Source organism: Lipotes vexillifer, unplaced genomic scaffold (genome assembly GCF_000442215.2).
Source record: "Lipotes vexillifer unplaced genomic scaffold, Lipotes_vexillifer_v1.1 scaffold1610, whole genome shotgun sequence".
Taxonomy (NCBI): Eukaryota; Metazoa; Chordata; class Mammalia; order Artiodactyla; family Lipotidae; genus Lipotes; species Lipotes vexillifer.
The window spans coordinates 1-5,254 of NW_006782946.1; the positions used below are offsets into that span (position 1 = coordinate 1).

Below are 5,254 nucleotides of genomic sequence, written 5' to 3' on the forward strand. Positions count from 1 at the left end.
TTTTTTTTTTTTTTTTTTTTTTTTGCTGTCCACGGGCCGCTCACTGTTGTGGCCTCTACGGTTGCGGAGCACAGGCTCTGGACGCGGAGGCTCAGCAGCCATGGCTCACGGGCCCAGCCGCTCTGCGGCATGTGGAATCTTCCCGGACTGGGACACGAACCCGTGTCCCGCGCAATCACAGGCGGACTCTCAACCACTGTGCCACCAGGGAAGCCCCAGGATTTTGGATTTTATCGCAAGTCCAATGGGTATCAGGCAAGGATCTCTTGACAACGATATCTCTAATGCAAGTTATTTAGGTTTATAAGGACTTTGTTGTTGTTGGAGCAGTAGCTCGTTAAGCAACCATTTGAGGGCTTAGACGAGGTTGTTTGTGAGCTATTTCACACTCTTCTGATTTATATTAGGGTACTCAATGCCCTCTTGCACTAGAATACTTTGTAATTTTCATCAGAAATGTCTATACTACGACTGTGTCCATGTCCAATATGTACTATATCTTGGTTAAGAAACTCTTTCTTCTGCCAAGAGCTGAACTAAGCAAGAAGTATTTTGAACCACTGGCCAATGGTATGCAAAAAAGTTCTTTTTCTTGATATAAGTTTGCTAGCTAGAATGGCTTTGGAGCAGAAAGACCTCTTTACCCTGCAGAAGTGGCAGGAAAATCAAGCTGTTCCTCAGAATTGGCTCATCCACCTGTGAATGACATAATTGTATGAAGTGATATTAATGCAAGTTTTGTAATTCAGTTCATTGTTTCTTGTCCACTCCGATGAGGAGCTTGATCTGTTCTTCTGTTCCAGCTCTTCCCCTTCACAGCAAGTAAATCAAAGGAGAGGTGGGAGTTGGGGGGGGGGTGGTGACGAAGACCTGAGAGTGAGGGTTTCAAGGTGACATTCTCCAGAAAGAATGAAGAATTATGCCAACCAGTTGAAACACACTGTGGAGTTTGAATTTAGAATAGAATTTTTTTCTTTATGTCTTTTTGCTCCAGTTTTTTTTTTTGAATTCTCCTTTAAAAACGTGTTATAGTACAAATTAGATTTTAAAACTCCACCTTTGTCCTAGCTGAATTGATAGGTTAAGGAATGCTTCCAGATCTCAGACCTAAATGAATAGGGGAATGGCTTATCCCTAAATGGCAAGCCAGTAAGGAGGGCCCTCTTTGGAAAGCCCAGTCACAAGAAAGTTGATATGAAGTGGAAACCAGGAGTTTTTCTATAAAAATAAGCCTTGGGCTTCCCTGGTGGCGCAGTGGTTGAGAGTCCGCCTGCCAATGCAGGGCACGCGGGTCCGTGACCCGGTCCGGGAAGATCCCACATGCCGCGGAGCGGCTGGGCCCGTGTCCCATGGCCGCTGAGCCTGTGCGTCCGGAGCCTGTGCTCCGCAGCGGTAGAGGCCACAACAGTGAGAGGCCCGCGTACCACAAACACACACACACACACACACACACTATATATATATACATATATATATATATATATATGTATATATAAGAAATTACAAACCCATTAAAAGAAGTATGCCAAACATGCTTATTAAAAACCCTTTAAGGAAACAAAGACAATGCAACCAACAAATTTACCCACTGTGCCCAGTGGCCCTTTCCGATTTCCCTGCCTGCGTTCCCAATAACTGGAACTGGGAGTGCTTACCCCCGTGGGAGTTCCCTGGCCTCACTGTGAGAACCTAACAGGGGAAGGCAGCTATGTGTCTGTGAGGGAACCTGGCACCCCTGGACCAGCGCCTCCAGAACCTTAGACCCTGAGGGCCCCACTGCCGATAGGACGAAGTAGGAGGCACACACGAGGGGTCTCACCAGCTTTCAATAATTTACCTGCCAACAGGAATCTTTCTGCTACTCCCTCGCACCCCTGTGTGCTTAAAGTTTGGACTTTTTATTTATGTTTTTTCTAAACACTTAGCTGTATGACACTACCTGTAATATCTCCCTGGGGCCTTCCTTGCTGGCTGTCTTAAATTCTTATGATTGAGAAACTGTGAGTCTCTGAATTTGGACTCACAGGAAGGTATTTACAACAGCTTTATGTAATCGAAAGATGCTGTAGTGAAGGGGAGGTTCAAAGCCCACACACACACATGCATGCACGTACACACGGGTTGGCTTCCATAAAGCTAGAGTGGAATATTAAATATCAAGTACTGAATTTTTAACTGTACACTTAAGTACTTATCCTTAACTTTACATATACATAGATAACAGAGTGGTCACTAAAAGCACCTTAACACCAGGACAGACGTTAAGTTTTGAGGTTCTTATTTCAACTGTTCTATGTACAAAATGCCCTAGAAGCAAAGAAAGGCTTCAAGAAATACGCAGAGACAAACATGATGTAAAGTGCGACTGGCCTCCTCATAGCGTCCCTGGAAGACGAAGAGCCTAAGCACTTGGAGAGCTGCCGTTAGCAGGCAGTGCGAGCTGACAGGGAAGCTGTGGTCTGCACTGATCCTCTCCGACAAGCTGTATACTACCTCTTGGTGTCTACATGCTTCCCTTGTATACACACTCACCAGGTTGGTCACCATGAAGGCCCACAGCTCCTGGTGACTGGTGAGCCGCAAAGCTGTGGTGAACTGGGCTTTAGCGCTGTCCATGCAGTTGACAGAGACACAATACAAGCCCGGCAGTGTATGCTGAGTGCTTGGAGCAGAGCCAGGGGGGTTGCTGGCACAGCTGACAGACCTGGGAGGTCTCCTGCAGTGCAGTGGCCTTATGTCCTGTCACGAGCCTGCACGTGATGATGTGCTCAAGCAGGATTACTTGGAAGGAGGACAGGATGGGGCTGCAGTAGAGCACCTGGAGCTTCTCCAGCTACATGAGGGCCTTGTCTGTGGACTTCTGCACTTTCTCTAAGTAGCTGGCTTGCATGGAGTGCATCACAGTCACCAGGTAGACAAGCAAGCACATGTGCTCCTTGGGCAGCCAGTGGAAGAGGCTGGCGTGGTTGCTGGGCACTATCTTCTCATGTGCAGTATGCAGATGGTCTGGAGGCACTGCTGCAGCTGCTTCGGGCACAGCTTCACGCTCTTTACCTGACCGGCACCCAGGTAGTGGGTAACCTGGAGCACCAGGAACAAGACACACAGAGACTCTTTCTGGATGGGGTTCCCATGCCAGTTCTCAACTATCTGTCCACAGAGAGTCAGCAATGGGTGGACTTCCTGCAACTTACACTCCGTCAGCTGCAGCATCCCTTTGCTGAGCAGGACCAGTGGCCGTGTGTACTCAGATCTGGAGGGTTCTCGGCATCCACACCCAGGAGGTCGCAGGATGACACCAAGTCCTCTTGGTCCTTGGGCCTTGTTTTTCTTTGGGGTAGAGGAATAAACTCCTGATTTCCTTCCCTCAGAAAAAATGGACTCAGACATCCCAGACGCCTTCCAGAAAGAGCTCACCTGCCTCGTGTGGCTGAATTACCTTCTAGACCCAGTCACCATAGGCTGTGGACACAGCTTCTGTAGGTTCTGTCTCTGTCTTTCCTGGGAGCAAGCCGAAGACCCTGCCAGTTGCCCAGTGTGCAGGCAACGATCAGAGCAGACAAACCTCAAAACCAATTTTCTTCTGAAGAATCTGGTGTCCATTGCCAGAAAAGCAAATCTCGGGCAATTCCTGAACTCTGAGGAACATATGTGTGGGACCCATAAGGAGACAAAGAAGATCTTCTGTGAAGCCAACAAGAGCTTGCTCTGTTTGGTCTGCTCTCAAAGTCAGGAGCACAGGGCTCACAGACACCGTTCCACTGAAGAGGCTGCTGAGGAATACTGGGTGAGTGATGTCTGTGCGAGCACTTAGAGAGCTGGAGGATGGTACAGCTTAGAGATTAAAAGGATATTACAATCATGACTTACCTGGTGGTACAGTGGTTAAGACTCCATGCTCCCAATGAAGGGGGTCCAGGTTCGATCCCTGGTCAGGGAAGTAGGTCCCACATGCATGCCCCAAAAAAGAGTACGCATGCCACAACTAAGGAGCCAGCGAGCCACAACTAAGACCTGTCACAATGAAATAAGTAAATTAAATATGTTTTGAAAAAGGATATTATGATCACAATGATGATTAAACCCTCTCTTTACTGAGTGCCAGGTACAGACCTGGGTAGCAATGACAAAGCTATGAAGAAAATCCTGCAGCTTACCTGCCTTTATGGAACTTGTATCCACTGGCTGGGTGATAAAGTTAATTGAAATTCTTTGGGTGATACATTATTATGCTCAAGGATCTATAAAGCCTTCATGTTGAGAAGGAGTCTTTGGCTCTAAAATCTACAAGTGCAAAAAGACTTTTCCATTGGATACAGGTTTCCTGACTCTGGACAAAGAAGGAAGATGCAGTACATTGGAATCAGCAGGCAGCAAGCAAATTCTGCTGCAAGATGCCAAGCTACCTGAAAATTAGCCATGCTCAAGAAAATCCTGTTCCTTTCCCTAGATCTATGATTCCCTGATGGTGTGTGGTTCTGTAGTGTGGAATCTTCTAAAACTGATCCATAGTGAGGCAGAATAGGGGAATGTGGTGATCTGTTCCGGTCCTTCCAGTCTTCCTCTAGGTCCTGTACCTGACCTCATTCCCACGTCAGGATCTCCACCCACCCCACCCTATTTACCCTTCAAGTCTGTTTTCAAATGCCACTCCCTTACACTAGCCTAACTTTATACTTCATTTTATATTCCTTTAATATACTCCCTTTTTTCCTCTTTCATACACTGACCCAAATTTTAACTACAATTCCTGTAGCATTTATTCAGTTCCTTGCTCCCTGACTATAGCCTTCATAAGGGTAGGAATGATGTCTGTCTTGCTCATGGCTACTCCTCAGTACCTAAAACAAGTGTTAATAAAGAAGCAACAAAATAATCAAGGAATGTGTTCAGATGTATTATTCACAGTATTGAAAATACGTTTACAGATTGAAAGGCAGAAAGTCTCAAATCACAGTGACAAAATTCCAGGTCAAAATATTGTTTGCTAGTAGATATGAATTTAATCATCTAGAGTGATTGCAGGGAATCCCGCATAAATCTTAGACCGACAACATTTTATTTTCATTCTTAGCTTTCCATTCATTCCTGCCTGTTCTCTCCTGTCACTGGCTAATTAAAAGTCTTACTATTCATCCATATTAAGATTTTCTAGTTCAGGGCTTCCTCAACAGCAGAACAATTGACAGTTGGGACTGGTGTTTTCTTTCTTGTAGGTCTGCCTTGTAGGATGCTTAGCAGAATCCTTGGTCTC

The 5,254-nt window shown here is 46.1% G+C and overlaps 1 pseudogene; it reads right to left on the bottom strand.

Annotated features, from left to right (window-relative positions):
- Nucleotides 1-2,349: 2,349 nt before the first annotated feature.
- Nucleotides 2,350-3,603, bottom strand: LOC103072483 (MAU2 chromatid cohesion factor homolog pseudogene; annotated as a pseudogene).
- Nucleotides 3,604-5,254: the final 1,651 nt, after the last annotated feature.